Raw genomic sequence first — 22,339 nt, 5'->3', positions numbered from 1 at the left:
GGGAGGTATGTGCTGAACTATTTCTTGTCCGAGTGCAGTAACATCCTGAGTCTTGTCTTCGGTGTGAACTTTCTAGGCAGCTTGCGCAGACTCCAGGAAGTTACTGCCACTGTAAACAGCCTGTCGTCCTTAAACTTTGTTTTTTTATACAAATTAAACAAGAGCAATTGTCTTAATTAGTGAGCTTTGGAGACACTAAGAGGTGGGTTTTTTTTCAGAGAACCAACTGTTTCCCCCCTGATTCCGGTCTCCATGCTGAGTTAGGTAACCAGATGCTGCCTCCAGGTTCGTATTTATGAGCAGATAAAACAAGGGTATCAAGCCTCTTATACATGCTTGACAAGACAGTATATTTCCCAAAATGTTAAACCATTTATTAAAAGGGTAACTGGTGTTTTTCAACCTGGACTCCACTTTGCCATGTTTTTATGTGATGAAGTGACAAATGGGAACAACAATTTTTTAAAAAACTAGTCCAGTAAAAAGCGAGACCACCACAACAGGCAGCTGCTAAACAGGCTGTAATATAACCACCAGGGGTATTTGTGCTCTGTCACACAAAGTGTTTATTTTTGCATCAGTCAGGCTCAGATTATTATTCTCAGTGTCTGACAGCATTTATGTGAAGGATCCCAGCAGAGATAAAACTGTTCATTAGAGCACAAGATCATTTTTGTTTAACCAGAAGCAGCCTTGAAATTGCCATTGCCAAATCCACCAGACCTCATTTAAATAAACTGTAATTTTAGCATGTATGGATCCAGCATACTTGTTTTACTGTAACATTTAACTGAATGAATTAAGGAATTATTTCAGCCAGAGATTGTGATTGTTTGAACAATGGAGAGACAAACCAATGATGGCTGTCCACTTTGTATGAAGTGTGTTTTAAGATGATAACATTATTGTGTATTTATATGGAATCTGGTGAGTTTGGTGATTGAGATTTTGGGGCCGTTTCTGATTAACAAACAGGATCTTACTCTTTAACAAAAAGGTCTATCTGTGAAGGAATAATGTCCACAACGCTGTCAGACACTTAAAATAATAACATGAGCCTGTTAGTGGCAAAAACAAGCACTTTTAGTGGCCATTCATTGACGGTGCACAAATGCCTTGTTTGCAGGCTTTTTTTGCCACTGGTGGCTGCAGCCATTTTACTCAATACTGGACCCATTTCAAAAATTGTTGTTCCCATTAGTCACATAGACACAAAAACTTCGGAAAATGCAGTCGTGGTCAAAAAATTTAGTTACTCTTTTAAGTTATGGTTACAAAAATACTACAAAGGTTGTAGTCCCTGTCATATTTTAAGAATAGTAAGCAAATTTTGAACCAGAATAATCAAACGTCTCCAAAGATATGACAGTAAAATAAGGAGGGTGGGGTTAGGGGAAATATCTAAAAAAGCTGCTCCTTCCTGCTTGTGATCGGTCTCTTTTGAGTGCTTTATCTGGCCCTTTTGTATCCTGACATCCCCTTCCTCTGATTCTGTCTCTTATTCTCTCTCTCTCTAGGTGGCCTTGTCTTGTCACTGAAGCCAACCACAGCCACATGCAGGCAGACCCAGTAAATCGCCAATTCTCCCATTACAGACCATGTTTCTTGTTTCTCATCATCCAGTCTGTCTGGCTTCCTTATCAGCCTACAGAGCTTTTCATCTGCATCTCTGGTCCTCTGCTACGCCACCAGGTTCTCGTTTAGCCTCCCACCCTGGGAGCAAAGCTGTTTAGAGGAATTATCTTTCATCTTTGTGGGTGGACATTTTGATCTGGGAGGAAACAATGTCTGAGAGTGTAGGTTAGAAAAAGGAGCCAGTAGGTCTATTTATTAGTTTACACAAGTACATGTTGGAATATCTGAAAGAATCACTTCTCAGTCCAGTTTGAAGCCCATCCCTCTCTCATTTTAAAGGATTAACAGATCCAAATAACCTGACAAAACATTCCACATCTTTGTGCTTCAAGCATGTGTATTTGAGCAGAAAGTTGAGGTTAGTTTTTTTTTGCTCCCACTCCACACTGGGTTTCAGAAGGAAGTGTTTAGTGGTGAGATCCAGATTTCAGACAAGGCTAAGCTAAGGATTTGAAACCAGGTTTTGTGAAGAGAACACGAAAAAATCTGTGGCGCAAATTTACAGCCCCTCAGGACTGACTGGTGTGCAGTCGATGCTCAGGACTTACAGGCTCTCTTTAGTGCTTGGTGACTGAGACCTGCTGGTAGAGACAAAAGGCCTCGGCTTTGGCCCTCATCTGCCCCCAGCTGAGGGACTCGGCGGGCACTAATTCTCCTCTGTCAACCCCTGTCAACCCCTGCTCATTACACCACTTACTGGGAAACCTCTGGTGTATACCTCGGCACAAAAAAATGGGACAATACCTTTGTGGAATGCGAAATAACAACAATGCACTGTGGGAATATTACACAGGGGCTGAGAAAGGAGGAGGACTGTTCATTAGAAATAAGAGCTTTGCGGTGCTTCCTGCCAGTGTTGAAAACCAGTGGGGATTTTTTTCTTTCACGTTTTGTAGAGAAAAAGCAATGCTGATCGATGGATTAGGGTAGGTAAAAGTTAGGGTTAGGCCTGCAGGGTTAGGGCTAGGGTCAGTAAATACACTTTTTGCGCAATGTTGCATCTTAATTTTAGCATTATATCACAAAAATGTTGCATATGTACAAGGTGTCACATTGCTGGTATTACTGGTCCTGATAAGCCATCCTGCACTTACCCCGCCCAGTTTCCACCTTGAAGCCAACCACAAACTCTTGTTGTCACAGCCTGTTCTCATTCTGAACTCGTAAAGAAATGCTGCTTTGTCAGTGATTTGGTGTAAGTGCACAATGCCAAAAGGTAACTTTCGCATAAACACAGAATGCCATTGGATGGTGTCAGCTGACAACACAGCCAGACAGAACTGGTCATGGTGTTATTATACACCAGTAGCAGGCACCTGTCGTGTCTACCCAGTACACGCACGGGTGGCATCTCTAGAGAACATGGCTGGACAGAACCTGTCAAATGCACAGGAAACATGGCAGGATGGCTTCAGGTGGAAATGCTGCAGGTAAAAACACAATATGAGGAGCAGGAGGGCGCCTATATGTAGGGTAGGCAGGAGGGTTGGTGGATGGGTTTCACAAACAATGGACTTTCATGAGAGAGTCCAGTGTTTGAATGTGATGTTTTTTTTTACAGCTAACCATGTGCCTCCTTCCCCTGAACCTAGCCATTTGTGACTTTTTTGCCCATACCTAACCATCTGTGACATTTTCACCTCAACCTAACCATTCTTGCTGTTGTTGCCTAAACACAACCATGTGCCACATCATCCCACCATGTGCATTTGTTGGCATCACAGTGGTGGCATCCCGGAGTGTAAACAACAGAAGCAGCACACCTAACCGTAATATGTAGACGTGGAGGTCCACTGACAAAGCTGGAACATTTGACGAGTTGGGATGAGAACGTGTTGGCCCCATCCAGTTGCCAACTTGTAGTCTGAACTATAATGAGTAACACTTCCACCAGCCACAAACTCTTGTTGTCACTTCTCTCCTTGTATGATTAGTGCTGTCTGCTAAGCCCGCAATGAAAAACAGCTCAGTTAGACCTGAGCTGTCAGATGACACCTGTCACAAGGTACTTTCACACAGATTTAGAGGAGTAGGAAGATTACAGTTTGTGTGACTGTCTATCACTTAATAACACAAGCAGTCTTTCAAGTAGCGACTCTCTTCTCAGTCCTCACTTTCCTTACACCCTGACCCAGACTGCTCATTTCACAGACTCAGCAGTTCCAGTTTGTTTTTGTCTGTGACCCCAAGCTGTGTCCGCATGTTTGCTGCATCTGCATGTGTGTGTTTTCATGCTCTCACTCTCTCTCTTGCTGCAGATGCATACAAAATAGATGTTGTGTGTCTCCGTCTCTGGTTGAGTTTGGAGGCCATATTTGTGGCTTTACCTCCCTGCTGCGTTTGCAGGGCTTTGATGCTGAGTCTGGGGAAGGAGAGATGATCTCTGATCTGACTCCCCTCTTTTTTTTCTCCCCTCCCTCCTCCTTTTTTTTTTTTTTTACTCCTGTTCTAATGCTCCCCACAAGATGCAGCTGGTCTGTGAGCTCATCCCTCCTCCAGCAGAGCTGTAAATAAACCTACTCTCTCTCTGCTCTCCCTCGCAGTTCCTAGATCTATCTCTCTCCTTTTTCCTTCTTATCTTCCTCAAGGAACATGTCTCTCTCCCCTTGTTGCAGATTTGTCTGACAAGTTGTCAACAGACCTGGAGAATAAAGTTTCACACACTTTAGAAGTGGATATCTCTGAGATGAGCAGAGGTAATGATGTGAAGTGGGCTTCAGATCATTAATGCAACAAGCTACATATTGCACACCGCATATGTGAAGGGTAGTTGTGAAACATTGAAAACAGCACTCTTGCACTCTTGAATATAAAGGTACAGAATTTCAGAAATCTTCTCTACTCTGAGGACTTGAACTTATAAAAATGTGCCTGAATCAAACTGCTATCTCTGCCAACAAATTGAATTTTGAATAATCCCAGTAATGAAACTGCAGTGACATGCCAGGTCATGTTGCAGTATATTTTAGACTTGATTTTTTTCTACGGTCACATCCATGTTTATGATGATGTGAAAGCAAAACATATTTTTCTGTTTAGCTTTCTGGGTAGTAGTCAGAGCTGCTTTTGTCCCAAAATCCCCTGGAATGATTATCCAACATGTTCACATCCCAACTTGTCACATGTTGATGCTTTGCAGTGGACTTTTGCATCTTCATATTATCTGTTAAGTATCTTTCTGCATCTGCTATTTATGTTGCTGGGATACCGCTACCATGATGACAACAGCATATGGCAACCGATGCCTGGATATCAACAAATGCACATGCTGGCACATATGGTTAAGATTAGGCAACAAAGTTACAGATGATTAGGTTTCAGGGGAAGAAGGCACATAGTAAGGTGTAGGAAAAAAAAACATCACATTCAAATTGGAAGCGAACACTAAATTCCTGCAGCAAAGTCCAGGTTCGTTTGACCCATCTGCCACAGGTTCCATGCCGCCTGTGTGCGTACTGGGCGGATGTGCTCCCTTAGTGTATAATAAGACCGCAACCAGTTCTGTCCAGATGCATTTTTAGCTGATGCTGTCCAGCAGTGTTCCATGCACACATGAAAGTTGCCTTTTGGCATCACACACTTGCACCAAAAGCTCTGACAGACCGGTGTTGTTTTACAAGTTTGAAATGAGAAGAAGTTCGATCATCAGTAAAATGAGGGATCGCCATGCTCACAGATGTCAAATCTTTATCTTCTTTCTGTTGTAAGGCAGCCTGGTGAAAAAAAAAAAGTAAATCTCTGTATAGCTGAGCCCAGTTGTCATACTTGTTTGCCTGAGTGTATTGTTGTCGAAGCAGGGTTACCTTTACAGTAGTTTATATAACGGTCGAACACAGTAAAAAATTATTTTCCTTACAATGGTCAATGCACAGGCTCTAACTGGCCTCCATGCCTGACCTTGAACTTGATTGCAGGCATGTGTCACATACCTCCACCTATGTTAGTCAAAGCCAGATTCTGCTGCTCTAACACAATGCAGCAGACCCCGAGCAAGGCCAGGAAGGAAGAATTAGTAACACATCCTCCACACGAAAGCTCCTGCCCTAGGTTGTCATATCGTTACACATAACACATCCGTTTATTCAATTAAGCCTGGTTAATTTATCACCACCAGTCATAGGCCTTCATGTTCTTTTCCACACTCTCTGGCTCACTAATATTCAGGCATGTTTGTTCACATGGCCCACCAACAATGATGAGGTCAGCGAACTTGATTCCTTAAAGAAAGGTGCTGCGATAATGACGCACAATGGCAGAGAAAAGGTTCAAGATTGTGCTCTTGTTCTGCGTGGTCTTTTCACCTCATCTGGGATGTTCTGGTTGAGTGTTGCAGACAGATAAAATGCATCTGTGGTTTTTGGTTAGTGGACCGCGGCTCTTCTGGCACAGTTTGAATCCCTGTGTCTTCTCTGCGCTCTCACAGAGAGAGGCACAACTGTGGTCATGTTTTTCCCAACATGAAAGGATAAGCCTAATTAAAACATCTTAATTACAAAACTAGATACAGCCGTCCTGAAATGTGTGTGTGTGTGTGTGTGTGTGTGTGTATGGGGGGTGGGGGTATGCTGGAGTTCAGTACAAACTCTTTCACCCATCCCCTCAGGACAATTGTTGGCATCAATAATCCTGCAAAAATAAAAAGGTTGGATTTCTGTGCTTGTTTGATGCTTGGAAAAGTTTTCTGGATCTATTTCTTTGTAGATCAGTCGACACAGCAACAACAAATTGGTTTTTAAAGGTTTGTGGTTGCGGTTTTGGTAATATTTGCAAACACATGCATGCACGCAGGCTGAAAAGTCCCTGGATCACATATGTATTGATGCTTTTGTGAAGGAAGTCGGGGTTTCTGTTAAAAAATGACTGGAATTCAATGTTTGGCAGAGGGTTTGATAATGACAGAATAGCTGCCCATACTCATTTTGAGGTTGTAAACACATGAAGTTCTATGGAATTCTTTGCATTTCACAAACAAACCAACTCTGGTTTGCCAAAAATGGAGCTCGGGGTCAAATTCAAATGATGGACAGTTTGATTGGTCCCAGGCGATAACAAACAAGACTGTCAAGATTCCTCCATACTCCTGTCAATTTGATTAGTGGAGCTTCAAGGGAACTCTTTCGAAGCCTGAGTGTTTTGTGAAATCTGGTTTTCTTGTCCTGTGTCTAACTCTTTAAGACCTGGATTGAAATCAGTTTTCCTGTGCTGCGTTCAGACACCTTTTCTAAGCATTTAAACCTCTGAAACTTGAGAAAATTGGTTTGATTTCTTTCAAAAACACAGGAAAAACCTAAGTAGCAACTTAGCAAGAAATGTCTCATAAATTGAAAAAAAAAACAGTACTGGTGTCAAGGAAATGACCTGAAAATCACCTTTATATATCCTATTAGATATTCTCCGGAAAAGAGAGAAAAATGGCCAAAGAACTACATTAACTTATAATTATATATTTAAACAGAGGGCAGAGCATAACCTCAAATCTAAGTATTGTAATTGTAATGAACTATGTCCTAAGTTGTAAATGTGTGTGTGTGTGTGTGTGTGTGTGTGTGTGTGTGTGTGTGTGTGTGTGTGTGTGTGTGTGTGTGTTGGGGGGGGCGGGTTACGGGCTGATAAATGAGGCCAGATGCAGTGTCTGATCATCCACCTGGCCATGAGGCCATTGACCAGACATATCAAATGAAAGGAAAACAGGAAAAGGAGAATCAGTGTATATCAAACAGAACTAGACTATTTAGTCTATTCCATAACTTCCCAAGGACTTATTGATAACACTGAGCACTGCTGCAGAAACCACAGCATTATTGGCAACAGTGTTAGTGCATGTTCATGAACAGTGCATGCAAGCTTGTTTTTATATATCCTTTCAGAGGCATTCTTGTCTCAACTCTACTGTTGTGATGATTACAGTTGCCTTTTGGGTAGTGGCTTAGTTCAATGCAGATTCTCCAAAAAGTCCAATCAGAAAGCCATTTCATGTTAGACTGTGCCAAACCAAAATCTGACAGAGTGAGAAGAGTCAAGGCAGTATATTGTTGTGCATCTTTATCTGTATGTTAGTCTCTCTTATTACCAAAAAGATGATGAGAAGAGAGTGATTGTTCATTGATTGGTTTAAAGCAATAGCTAGACATATTTAGAAATGTGCTTCCTTGCTTTTTTCTCAATAAGAAGATCAGCACCACTCTTTGTCCATTTACATTCCAGCAGTTACTTGTATGGGTTGGGGCAATGTGTCCCATACTGTTGACACTTATTGGCCCTGGATGGGCCTGGTTGGCTTGTTTGTGGCCATTTCAGCATGTTGAATTGCCTTTGGAGACAGTGGAGCCCATCGATGCCTGAAATCACTCTGATTGGCAGTTCAGCTCAGTGCATGAGAATAGAAATGAAAGCGAGGAAAGCAAACAAATGACCAAAGTCAAGAGGGCATGAAATTGAAAGAAACTTGTTATATTAGGTAAGATTATTTTTTAGCTATTGAGCTCTTTCACAGACATGGTTTGTATTTATTTGTGTTGTTCATTAGCTCACAGGAAATATCCCTTGTTCTTTCAGAATTAGTTTGTGTTGTTAATGTGCTAACTGGCTAATTAGCATCTTGAATCCACCCTCTAGGTCTTCTTATTCCATTTTTGAATAATAAATGCAGACTACTGCCACCTGCTGGTATGAAGAGTTCATTCTTCTCATACAGGGGCAGAACAAACATGCTAGTCTGCCGAAACAGTCAGCCTTTCTTGCCATTGGTCTTCATTGACCAGGGTTAGAAAAAGAAAATTCAATAATGATTGTGATCATGGTTAAAACAACAACAAAGCTGACACTTTCCATGGCCAAGTACCCACCTTCACCTCCATTAAAACAACATCATGCTGCTTCCATGTTTTGTATATGCCAGGATCGGACTAAACAATATCAGTCTGATAATAGCCTAACCTGACAGATGAGGGGCATCAGAAAGAAATAGCACCGAATATATCAATTGCTTCTTATTTCCATGTTGTAAAAAAACTAATGCTGCATCAGGCATGTGCCACAACATCCTAACAAGTGCTTCAAATTAAAAATCTAAATATGAAGTTTATAATTGGTCTCCAGAATAACATATACGTAATAAATGATTTGGGGAAACAATCAGCAGGAAGACAGTATTTGTCAAAGCCTTGCAAAACTTTTACAAATCATTTTTCACAAGAATCAACCAAAGTTGACAGTTGGTAGGAAATGGGAAACATTGTTGTCCTGATTTTAACATTTGACATTTTGTTTGCCGTTTTTTTGATGCAGACCGTCTCCTGGTTTGAGAAAGACATCCAGTATTGTTTAATGATGACCCATAGGAGCACAGAACACTCTTAAGTGCACTACTTCACATGGCAAAATGAAAAAGGGAATTATTGTAATTATGGCCCTTCCACAACTGTAAGATGTCTTCATGACAGAGATTGTGAAAAAAATGGCAAACTAGGATTGCAGGAACAAGACTTTATGATTCTATTGCCTATCTGGCTGTCATCTCAAAAGGCAAAATTATGGTATAGAAAACACAACACAAAACAGTTTCATACAGCGATCAGTCTCCACCAGTAACAGCTTGGAGATGAAGTGCCAAGTGTTTTCCGTAACCTCAAGTTGTTTTTGTATATAGCTGGAAAACTGTATTTTCTGTGCTGTCTGTGTGGTTGTGGGTGTTGAATTGTGACACAACACATAATCTGACACAATTCAGAGTTTATGTTTTGCTGACACACTAACATTTTTCTCAGACTTCCTCAACGTCTTTGATGTAAAGCCACAGACTGTTTTATAAAAAACATGTCCTTGTTAACAAGCATGTGAATAAATCCAACTCCACTACTGGTTGTTAAATTTAACATTGGTGGCATCATGATGCTGAAGCTTCAGATCTCAAAATGCAGCCTTTACAATGAATAGAGGGTTTTGTTAGAATGTCTGTGCGATTGATTTTGAGCAGAAAAAGGGCAACTAATACTCTGTGTATTTGAGGTCTTTGCTTCTATAAATTTAATCAACATGCATTAAACCAAGCAATTAAAAAGAAGGTTCTTGCAAGGCCAAACTGCCTTTAAATTCATCTGTTGAACCACCTTTTTGAACATCACTTCCTGTTCTACACTATTAGGAACAAATCAGTTTCTGTATCACTTACAGAAAGGGAATGAGATGTCCCCCCTTGGCTTTTTGGTGGTTAAGTCTTGAAAAATAATGATATTTGCACTCCTGTATTTAACATCTTACTTGACTGAAATCTGAAATGTCTCTTCTTTATAAACAGATATATGCATATGCATGCAGATATTCTTAGGCAATTAGAAAAGATTTTAATGTTGCATTCATGTGCTCTCCAGATGGTCCCGTTTCCTAAGTTGAGAAGCTGTTACTCCATTTTTGGTTTGTTTGTGAACTTTAAGTTGTAATGTGGAAACAGTATGGACACTGAGGAAGATGTGTTGTATTTTATTGCTCAGACCATTTAAACAACATGTTGATAACAGTTTGAAGCTTTGAATTACAAAGTGATTTTGTCCCAGATATATAGCTGTACCCGTCCCCTAAAGATCACTTTATGTAGACAGCAACTAACGATAACAACCTGAAACCACATTACAAATTGTGTGTGAGCAAAACATTGAAATGCCACATGTGCATTAATGAACATTTTCTTACCATCAAAATAACAATTACTTTTGTCCTCCATGTTTCTACATAAATGCAAATATTCCGTAACTTGTGTACCAAAGTTTTTGCCCATTTGTTATTGTTCTGACTTGGGGGGTATTCAAGTGTAGTTTCCAGTCTCGCCCTCATTTTTCCCATTATTCTGACACCACATGAATGCAGTGTTATCGGAAGCATTCTGTGTTTTGTTTGCAGTTAGTTTGTAGTTCATGTTGTACTGACCTTTATGCTTGGACAGGCTTTGGTTGCATGCTGGTAAACAGTCAGTGTAGAGAATACAAGAAGCGGAGCGCTTTGGCCAAAATGCAATCTCAGAATGGTTATAGTCTAAAAATTTAGCTTTATGCTTTTTTAAAATGTATTTGCATTCATATGCAGATACCTGTTCACAAAGCATAGTCAAAATTTCATCTCAAGTTGCTAATCAAACTGTAAAAAATAACACACACATGAAAAGGGAAGTCTTTGGCCAGATATCCACTGGCTGCATTGGATCTCCGGAAATATTGTCCATTGCCCCGAGAGGCTTTATTGTTGTCAAAATGAAAATGTCTCGATTCAGCAAATGTTACCATCTGTCTTCTTCTCTAAAATATTAGTGCTGAGAAACAGGCAGCATTTGAGTATTACAAACATACTGATCATATGCCAACATATCCACAGTTGAATGTAATTGACTACATTCACTCAAATAGTGTGACATATTATCTAAGTGTTTTTCCTTCCTGCCTACTTGCCGTCCTTCCACCTTTCCTTCTTTTCTTTGTCAGTTGATCTTATTTATTGTATTTACATACGGACAGTGACCCAAAGCTTTATGGAACATTAAGACACAAAACTGTTGAAGACAGGAAGGCTGTTGCATAGAAATAGTTTCAGACAAACAACGTGTGTCCATTCCCCGATTACATATTCCTAAAGTCCGTCAGGGATCCACTGATCAGTTAATGATGTTATATTCATTTGCTATTACATGACAATGGGTTTTGCAAAAGTAATGTATTGAGTAGTGTAGTAAATGACTTTCTACAGAGAGTAATTAAGAATGAGTAATGTGTATTACATTAACTATTTTGATTAATGACCCACAAGCATATACAATATGCAGGAACCTACAGCTCGAGAGTGAGCACAGTGACATCATGAAGACATGGTCACCAATGGTAACCAAAGTCTCTTGTTGTGAAGGATTTTCCCAGAGATTATACTGTGGAATCAGATCGTCTCAGTGTTGAACTTTAGTTCAATCCCCTTTTGTTTTTGTGCCTTTGTAGACGTTCACATCTCTCTGCAGTGGCACAGCCAGTTTTACTCCCTTGGGTACTCCAAATCCTGAATGGCTGTGTTTCCTTAATTTCTTGTTTTGTGTGACCCACCATATGGCTCGGCTCTTTTACACTCATGAGGTCATCTCAGGTCCATTTGCAGCTTTCCTAGAAACACTGCCATAAGAGCATTTATACTGTTGTGCTCTCTCTGTCTCTCTCTCTCTCTCTCTCTCTTTCACACACACACACACACACACACACACACACACACACACACACACACACACACACACACACACACACACACAAACCCCTCCCAGACACAGACACACTATCTCCCTGAGAATAACAACAAAGCAAAACATACTTTTAATGGAAATTAACATTCTTGCTCTATGATGATTTATTTTAAACTCAAGTCAAACTACATTTGTTAGCAGTGTTAGGTGGTTTATTTTTGTGGGGGCTTTTGTGTTAATCTTTTGCCTTTTTATACAACTTCCTGTGAAAGTTTGAAAGTATGCTTAAAGAGATTAGGGCCACTTGAAACAGATATTAGTTTATTTAAGGGTACCAGGGGTTAAAATTCAGTGACACAATGCTGTGCCACCCTATGAATAGCACTGCTTTGTTCAGTTGTCAAACTTGTGCTGTATGTTTGTCTCCTCAAAGAGAAAAAATATTTCTTCCAATATTTCTTTCAAGAAAATCCTGATACTCATAAACAAAAGAGTTCTGTACATCTGTACTTCCCTAGGATTGACCATGCCGAATGTGACCTGAGCTGGAAACGATTTGTTCACCGGCAGTGTCGTCACTCCTGCCAAGAGGCAAGGCGGCGGGGCGGGGATGGTGGTGGTGTTTGGTCGCTGGGGGGGGGGGCAGTGGGTGATGATTCCTGTGGAAGGATATGGGGAGTATACAAAGCTCCTCTGGTCTAAAGATTTGGTTGTGTAGTAGTATGATACTTGGCTGTGTTTGAAGATGTAATCTCCCATTTGATTCCCATTCAGCAGGCAGGATGGGAGGGTGCTGGGTCCCTGCTCCCCTGGGCTACTACATCCAACCCATATCAGGGTCAGGCCGACTCTCTTATAAACACTGATTATAGCTGCTCGGCTAAAAGCTTATGCTGACAAGATCCAGCAGGATGGAGTGGCACTAAGGAAGATGAGCCAAAAGTGAAATTACAGTTGACAATGTGCATCTGTTGTGATTTTAACCACTTTGTGAGTCAATATACAGTACATTTGATCTGAAACACAACAATTATTTCCCTTCCCTTGTTAGCTCTGTCAGTTCTTCTGTTTATTTTATGGTCTTTAAATCTGCAAAAGTGAATGACGTGTCATATATTGTTAACATCATCAAAGCATGCAGTGCATGGTGCATACTTATCTCAGTATCGAAAACAGATGCCACAGGTTCAGAGGGCAGTGCTGAGTCGATTTCAGCAGTTTTATAACAACCAGATAGAGAGAGAAAAAGAGTCTGATGTCAGCATCTGCAGCCCCCCATGGAGCCTGTATGGAAAATACTCATGGATTGCATTCCAGCACACAATAATGCAAGAATGAGATGTGCGGTTTCATCTGGCAGTGTTCATTTTCTCCTAATTTTTTGTTTAAACATAATGATTGACTTTTATATTTGCAATGTTAGATGTGTGGTCAAAAGAAAAACAGTTATTGTGCAGAGGGAATGGTGGAATTACTGGGGGTATACTGTATGTAAAAATGATCAAAAGAAAAAATGTAAAGACCTTAATGACATTTTTTGTCTAAATGAGGCATTGTTTCTGTATGATAACCACAATGAAATGATTCCAACAGAGGCAGACATAAAACATATGGCCATTCGATGAATCCATGTTTTTGTTCAAAGCACACAGAGAGCTTTTCCAGAGAAATTTCATGGGAAGTGTAGGGGGAAAAAAGTTCTCTGGAAGAGCTCATAAATGAACATTTGAAAACTGTAATTAGTGCATGATCTGTGGCAAACCCAGTATCATGATACACAAGTGTTGCTCTGTCCTGTCTTCGCCAAACTCGAGCAGAATTCCTGAATGAATGACAACAAAGCATGAAAACATCAGAATAAATCTTTTAAAGCTGATTTTAACCAAGGGAGTTATTATAATAATTATTTTTGGGAATATTCAAATATGCTCAAAATGCCCTGCCCCCTAATTATCTGGAAGCCTCCAGGACTGAAAAATGAAGCCAACACAGAAGTCATAAAAACTGCAGTTTTTAAGCATAGCAAGCTTGGTAATCTTAGGGGGGTGGCTCATAACTGCCCTTTACCCTTCAGGGCACTTAGTGGCTACCTTATCAGATAAAAACAAAAGCTGAAGGAGTCATCAGGTTAAAAGCTTTGAACTAATGAGATGTAAATGATGTAATCAGATTCATCTGTTGCTTATTTGATGGCCTAGTGTAGCCACTTAGGCTCTGCGAAGTGTGCGGAGTGGAGTTTGCAAACAGTGGCAAGACTATTTTCTGAAAGGCTGCAAATATTCTATGCTGCAACACTAGATTTAAGCTCATGTTTTGCGGAATTCATTGTTGTTGATTCAGCTTTGAACTGTAACTATCACAGGAATATGTAATGATAATTCTGCGCTGACTTTGTCCAGTCAGTTGGAGTCTATTTAATGTAGAACAGTGGTGTCTCCTCCATCGGACACCCCTGACTTGACAAACAAATGTTTTTTTTTTAATGAAAGTGGCTTTTTGTAAAGCCATCTCTAGAATAAGGAATGACATGTTCATGCTTCTGCCATTTTAATATGATACAATTATATGCTGGCTTTATTGAAAAACTCCCTGATTTCAACAGTGCTGAAGGAATTTGGCAGCCGCATCATGTTGTTTGACTGCATGCAGTCATTTCGTGAGTTTGAACTGTCTTGTTGTGGTTTTGGAGTAATTCTTGATTTGAGTGGGACAAAATGACAGGGTTAATAATTTTGGACTCATGGTCCAAGTTTCTATACTGAGGTCTTTTAAATGAACAAATAGTGGAGCTGTTGGATTCAAGAAGCAATTGAAATGATTGTGATTGTTGCCTAAATTGTAGCGACGAGAGGTCTGCAGGAAAGTCGGCTACTTGAAAGATGTCCTCTTATTTTGAGCTCTTCAGTCAGGTCTTATCGTTCCCCAGTGTCTGTGGATCATCAGTTAATAGCTGCCTGCTCTTTCATAACTGCCAGAGTAGATGTAGTTTTTCATGAATGGACTATAATCTATATTTGTTTGACCTGATTTGGGATTTAAGGCGTAAAAAAGTTACAATGTTAAAGCTGGGGATTGGAAGAAATCTGGAAAAGGAAAAAGAATCTGAATCTGAAAACACACCCTCGTCCTGCAGCTCTTTCCCAACGCTCTCCCACTGAATGAGTACTAGTATATACACGTACAGTAACCCTGTGTTTTCCATACAATGATTTATTCAATCCTGTTTTATTGTAGTGTTGCATGCAGTGCAGTCGTTCAACTCCCTACTTACCTTGCTCTCTGTCTGTTTATCAGACCACAAATTCTCCCGCTGCTGTGGATTGCTTCGACAGAGGGAGACCAGGCAGCATCTCTGCAGATGGACCTTAGGTCAGTGGCTGTAGCAGCTCAAATTTCAGCAGTGCAAATCCCCCTGCGCCAGGTGTTACAGTGGGCCTAGGGACCTGAGACAGCACCTATGTAACAGGCTGGATTAATTTTGCTGCGGCTGCTGACTGGGGTTCCATCTCCAGAGCTGCTGCCCGCTTTCCCTACAGGGAGGTGGTCTGTAGCAGCAGGGAGTGATGCACACTGTGATTTGAGGCTCTTGTTAACATTATCTGACCAAACATGAACTTCAAGATCCAGCCATAAGCTTTTAGCTCTTGTTAGCAGAAGGCTAAGTTATTGGCAACATTTTCTTTTAATCTGTGGACGGCTTTGCTGATATTGACAAGTGTTTCATTTTGTTTATTGTCAGACTCTCTTAAAGACTCTCTTAAAGTTCTTCTTCCTTTTCTGGCTTACTTTGCAGTGTGGAAGGTCATTGCCAGTGCTCTGAAGGACTCTTCAACTCTGAATCAGGCTTTCACCGAAGGGACATGCTCGCGCATCTGTATTTGCATAACAGACAATAGGAACAGCATCCCTCTGAAATAGCCTGTGATTGGCCAAAGGCTAAATCAAAATCAAAATCATGGCCTCATATAATGCACCTGAGCTTATGTGAAAATTAAGGAAAGTGAAACAAGATGCCCTTCATCTCCACACTTGGGAGTTTGTGAGAAATCAGTACACAGATGGTCTGATGATACATTTTGTGCCATTTGTGAGGATATTGTTGAACACAAAGCTGGTGAAATCCATTCACTTTGATAAAAAGTCTATGATCTTTCTATGATTTCTGTGATTCATTCAATTTTAGTAATGAGAGTATGAGCTATAGTGAAGCATATACATACATTGATATGTTGTTGCCTTTACCTGAGGCTTTCACTTGCAGCAGCCTCACAGCTGGATGAAAGTAAAGCAGTTTTATACACAGCATGCATTGATGTTTGCTGAGCCCCCCCCACACACACACACACACACAACACCCTTGTCCCTTGTTGGCTATTGTCCTGCAGCACCTCACAATCCCAGCAGTGAGCTACTGAAAAATTTCATACCTAAAGAGATGGAGCTGTTGTTGAAGCGTCCTGGAGGTTAAACACTCATCATATTCCCCCAACACTACCATCCACCATCCTAATCAATCGCCATGACTCCCCGTCATGCACTACAGATAGGTCAGTAGGTTAAATAGATGGAGAGTAGAAAAGAAATAAGGATGGAAGGAAATAAGAAGAAAGCACGGAAAAGAAATTTGAGAGGTGACCTTGAACATCCGTAAGCTTTAGCTTTTTGGAAAAAATAGACCTTGATTTTGAGAGAGAGAAGACTTTCTCAAACATCAAAAAGAGATGCTAATTGCCATGAGTGGAACCCATAAAGAGGTTTTATGGGTCGAAGTAATTCTGTCCACAGCAGGACTACAGAATGAATGGATTCTTTGTTGAGGTCCATACAGTATATGACTCCACTTTATTTGTGCCTGTCCTCTTTCCTCAGGCCATGTAGAGAGCAGAGCAGTTGCAGATGGCATATTTCAGGAAACCACGGGCCCAAAAGGATCCCTCTCTGCTGTGCATTTAGTATACAAACTACAAAGGCAGGCTGCGGTCAGCACACCCTTGTGAAAGGGGCTAAAATAGTGTCAGCAGGATGTCCAACAGACTGCAGGCAAGCAGAGGAGAGAGCACAACACACAAGAGAGGGAAACACACTCTGTTCACTACTGAGTCACCTTCATCTATACTGAAAGATTATAGAAAGTGAAATATACATTTTTGCTCTTACTCACAAACATCAGCCCAATGTCATGGTTACTGGTGATGGGTGTATTCAAAGCCATTTCAGATGCAATTCATCATAACTTACTGCCATTTTTAAATATACCGTGGGAAATAACAGCGTTTGCTAAACCCCTCCTATGAACAGTGATTGTCATTGTCCAATCATAGCAACCGTGATAATGCACGGCTGCTCTTTTGGGGACTGTCCAACAGCCTAAAATTCCAAAGCCTCGTTAATTCGTCCATTTCTTCCAAACAGAAATGCCCAATGCTCCTTTGTCCCAAATAAACACACCCTGATAAAAAACACTCACACTGTACATATCGGTAAACTGTGGATATGTTACATTTGTCAACACAAATGGTGAGTGTGTGGTTAAGTTTAGGCACATAAGCACTAAGTTATTGTTAAGAAAAGATAATGTAAAACACCCACGTTTGGTGGCACAAAGGTCACTGGAAAAACATGCCATTTTGGCTCAAACACGGCGGGAAAGTATTTTTACAATACTAAGGGGGTTACTAGTAATTCTTTATTTACATTGCTCTATTTGGACTTTTAGCCTGAACTTTAGCTTTTAGCATGATGAGTCCGCTATTTAGCCATCAAATGATTTTTTTTTTTTAATTTATTTTTTATGAGTCTGCTGGAAATGTGGAAAAGTGAGCTGGAGGCAGAGGTTTCAACCAGCAAGCATTAATAAGTTTAGGCCTCGCTGTCATCACCTGCCATCATCTAAAAAGTAGAATTTCCTTCTAACAACTTGTAGGCCCTATTTGAAATCAACGGCCAGTTGATTCAAAATTTACTGTAGATTGTCATAGCAAATCAACCAACATGGTTACTGTTAATTGCATATGTGTCATGCTGGTATGAGAGGTTTACAGGTGTAACTAAGATGCGATGTTAATGATGACGGCTAAACAGCCTCTGTGGGATAAACTGAGGATATTGGGCACAGGGGCATTTTGAGAGTGGCTGTAGAAGGAAATCATCGTTCATTTACCAAATTGATTTTGTCTTACTTGTGAATTGGATTCTGTCAACTGCCTGCTTCTCTCAGCCTATGGATTTACAGAAGTCTTATAGTCCAAAATACCTCCATTCTCAGAGGGTTTCACTTTAAACTGTGTATAAATCGGTTTTTGTCAGAAACACTGCTCATGATTACACTGCGTAGGCTCAAATTTACCCCTCATGTTTTGCCAACAACCCTGTCCAGTTGTTGCTCTCTCTGACTTAAACGTTGCGAAAGTCCAGCTGTGCAGAAATGTTGCCATTCCACACTGATTAGAAGCCAGACCACGTTTGACTACCATTAGCTGATTGCAGTGGGTCTCTTTACAGAGGTCACACCTTTGATTATCAAAATGTAGTGATGTTTTCAGACGAGGTATGTACATTACTTATGAAAAGGGTTACTCTTTAATAGTCTAATGTCAAAAACAGAGCCCTGCTCCTCCTACACAGGCAACAATGCAGCTTTCTGCCTCTAATAATGTGGCAGAATTACATGCTGTTTCTAACTTTTAGCATTGTTTTTGTGTCAAAGTTGGCATTCCTGTAATATTAAAACATTCTTGTACAGCTATTTTCCAACCCTGACCTAAAAGGATGTGATTAACAATGAGGTGCCATAAGAGACAGATTAATTTTTCCACCATTTTGGCTCTCTTGACACTACTTTAACTCCTCCATGCCTCCAAAACACCCTTTGTTCTGATTGTTTATGGGACTTTTCTTCACGTAATAGAGTGCTAGGACTATATTTCATATTTTTATATTTCTTGGATCCCTTAAAATCTTGATATGCTTTACTTTGACGCACATTGAATTGGATAAGGATGTGTTATTTCTTGCAAATACAGATGTCAGCTGTTATTACAGGTATTGTGTATATGACTTAAAGGGCAAATCCCACAATTTCAAAATGTCTGGAGTAGATTTTACTCAAGTAGATCACTGACGCCTCTTACACAACTACAAAAACAAGACGTAGGCTATTTGATAACGGTGCTGCGTCTCTGGTTAAATCACCATGCGAACATGTGACCAGAGGTGTGGCAGAGAATCAAAGTCCCATGGACAACTCAAATAAGGTGGGAACAAACTTCATGCTAATGTGTGATGATGTGACCTAAGCCGTGGGACGCCAGTGCTTAACGTGGATCAAAACTCAACCTCAGAGTGACCCAAGTGGGAGTAAATGTGAAAAGCAGGACAGGGAGAGCAGAGTAGATCAAGTGTGAGCAATGCTGTTGGTTTGCTTGCCTTCCCTTGTGTGTGTGCAGGCTTGTGTAATAAGAAGGATGAAAATCCAGTGATATCGTTAACAGAGACATTCTTCTTGAATTGGATGGGCAGCCGACAGACCATAGTGGAATATCAAAAATGTCCCAAAACCAAAGGAAGATTTCTGTGGTCTAAAGGTTTTCATCATAAACATCTTTAGACTGTATATACATTGTGACTATGTATCAATAAGTTCTTATATTTCTCAGCAAAGAAACACTGTCTACAGTACTCAATTTCCTTCATAGACTAGTGTCCTCACTTTAGTATCTGACTGAGGAATGACTGTTTCCTGGGAATGTAATCTAAAGGAATCCTTGACATGGGATATTTCCTGTAGCTCTGAAGCCATCCATTCCTAAACAGAAACGTACACAAGAAGAGGCCCAGTTTGGTTTTAAAGGCCCATGAACAGCAAGAAGTGTGTTACACCTTCAGTATTTTTGGCATAAATCTTCATCAATAAATCTGTATGAACAAGATACAAACGAGGAATCTTGGTGGAGGCAGAAAGTTAATGGCTGTCCAAGTTAATGCTATAGAATCTGTAGGGGTTTATATCTGTTCATCATTTGTACAATGTTAATACCTTCCTAGCGGAAGTAAATTTACTGCTGACTTACAGGTTTTCCATGTTGGACTTTCAAACAAACACACACATGCATCTAACCCTAGTCAAACCTTTTTTTTTTTTTTATACATTAAGGTCCTGAGACCTTAATGCATGGCTAATTAAGAAAACACACTGATAGTAGACACAACTCAAAGCAACTGAAGAAACATCTTTACCAATATGAAAATGCATGCACAGCATTTAGAAAACTAGCTGCAAAAAAACACCCCAAGAAGCTCACAACATGAGCAATCACAATAATAGATCGCTGTGTTGATAACTAGGTAAAACGATGGCAACAACAAGTGTGTCCCAGCTTTTAGTATCCCCTGGAAACAGTTCCCATTGTGTTTGAGGTTCTTGCAGTGTATTTCTGTATTTGCAGCGCTTTGTCTAACTGCTGTGCATGTACTATCAATTTGGTAAAGATATTCATTTACCTGTCTTTTCTTATTTTGCAGTATGTTGAGCTCTTGGGGCCACCGTACAAACAGATAGATGGGTGGAAATGACAGTCAATGGTGAAAACTTGGTTTCCTATATTGTTGGACATGACAAAGATGCCCATTCCTATCAAATGAGAAATCTATCATATCACTCCTTGCTGTTGAGCCATGGAAGTAAATTTGTTGTTTTGATGACCCCAGTTTTCCCAGAAATACACTAGATTTTAAAATAAATTCATATGTGGTAAGTGAAATGTTCCAAAATGACATGGCCGCTCAAAGTAACTACTCTGAAGAGTGTATGTTGATTAAAAGAATGTAAACAACATCAAGGGGCAAGCTAGATTTCAAATAAATGATAAAAATGCAATCAGCTGATGGAGTAGGGTGACATAGTCTGGCAGTTGCTTTCTGTCTTTCACAATCAGAACACATCCCATAGCAAGCAGGCGAATGAAATTAAAACCAAGTTCCTCCAGCCTGGTATGTTTAAATAATTTGATGGGGTGATGACAAGTGCAAGCATAGCAATTGTCACCTTACCACTGTGAGACTAAAAAAATATAGCTCAAAAAATTATATTGCAGCTCCACTCGCAGCATCTATCTGGCTGTATTAAATTTAATTCGGGTACTTTGAACATCAGTTGCTGTGACTGATGTAATTTAATTAGAAGGTGGACAGGTTCTTTTAGTTTGTGCAGCTACGTGGCAAATCAATCATGGATATAGCGGTTACACACAGAATATCTAAGCTGTGCTTTATATTCTGTTTGAGAAGAGCCTGAAATGATTATGGAGGTGACTCACATGAATATCTGCTTATGGAGTCAAAACGATGAGGCCAGACAAAGTTCACATAAAACAGTCTAGGCTACATCACTTGATTGCTGTATACTCCAAATGCTTTTTGTTTAGGATTTTGTTGGGTTTCACCATTATAGTATAACATGCAGCATATTGTACTGTTTTGGGTTTTAGAGCTAGGTTCCTGTGATTGATCCATATTGTGAAAAACAGCTCATCTGTTCCTTGTTCTTTAGGCTCAAAGCAACATGTAAACTGCACCATTTTTAACCAGGACTATCTTAGGATCTTCAAGGATCATTTGATAAATATAATTACATATAAGGACTCTAAACTGTCCTTCAGCTGTGTTACTTTTCATTTTTATAATTAATATATAGTACAGCTTCAAAAAGTACAAGTCATGTTTCAGTTTGGATTTGTTTCTGTTGCATTACCTCTATATGATGCAACCTGGAGACTTAATCTTGTGTATGCACTTTTTTTGGGCTTTCCACAGCACATACTGTATGCTGTCAGTCAAAGCCGTCACAGTCATTACTTGGTGCTATTCACCCTGCTGTGTTAAAACCATAATACGATTATTGATTCATTAAATCAGATTTGGTGAAAAATCATGTCTTTGTCAAGTGATAATCCTAAGTGGCTTCTGAAAGATTAAAATGGGACAAACAATGAACTCTAACAGGTGAAACAGCCCCTGTGTTTGGCTACAGTGATAGAAATACTCGAGGTGACACTTTTATTTGAATTATTGAAATTGCACAGCATGGATAACCACAAGATTTAAAATGCTCTGCTTTGTGGAATAAGCATATCTCAATTATATCACAACCAACCTTATGATTAAAGATTTCTGTCTACAGCGGGAGACAGTCATTATTTTACATATTTTTGCCCTGTTCCATTTAAACCACCTTTGTATTCCTGCATGCCTTTCTTTTGGTAAAGATCCCCCCCTCCCTCACATGCAGCTGGGGTCCTGGTGCACACTGCTGTGCGCCTGTCAGCTATAGTGAGCTCGCTGGCTCCTCTTGGTCCCAGACGACCCATTTACACAGTGACCCTGCCAGCAGGACCTGGGCCAGCCTATTCTACAAGCCCTGACAGCCATTAAAAAAAGTCCTTGACCCAGAACACTAAACTACATCTAATATGACAAAGGGGTAGATGGAGTAGAGGAGAA

General features: G+C 40.2%; 1 long non-coding RNA gene across 1 annotated transcript in view; it reads left to right on the top strand.

Annotated features, from left to right (window-relative positions):
* LOC148190175 (uncharacterized) overlaps positions 1 to 15,990 on the top strand; it is a 33,346-nt gene extending 17,356 nt beyond the window's left edge. The window contains exon 3 of the long non-coding RNA XR_015775319.1: positions 15,636 to 15,990. This is a non-coding gene — a long non-coding RNA (uncharacterized LOC148190175). The remainder of the gene's footprint in view (positions 1 to 15,635) is intronic.
* The last annotated feature ends 6,349 nt before the right edge of the window (positions 15,991 to 22,339 follow it).

Source organism: Plectropomus leopardus, chromosome 2 (genome assembly GCF_026936395.1).
Source record: "Plectropomus leopardus strain MGB_pleo_1.0 chromosome 2, ASM2693639v1, whole genome shotgun sequence".
Taxonomy (NCBI): domain Eukaryota; kingdom Metazoa; phylum Chordata; class Actinopteri; order Perciformes; family Serranidae; genus Plectropomus; species Plectropomus leopardus.
The sequence above is the reverse complement of the archived record's forward strand: the minus strand, read 5'-3'. Positions and strand labels throughout refer to the sequence as shown.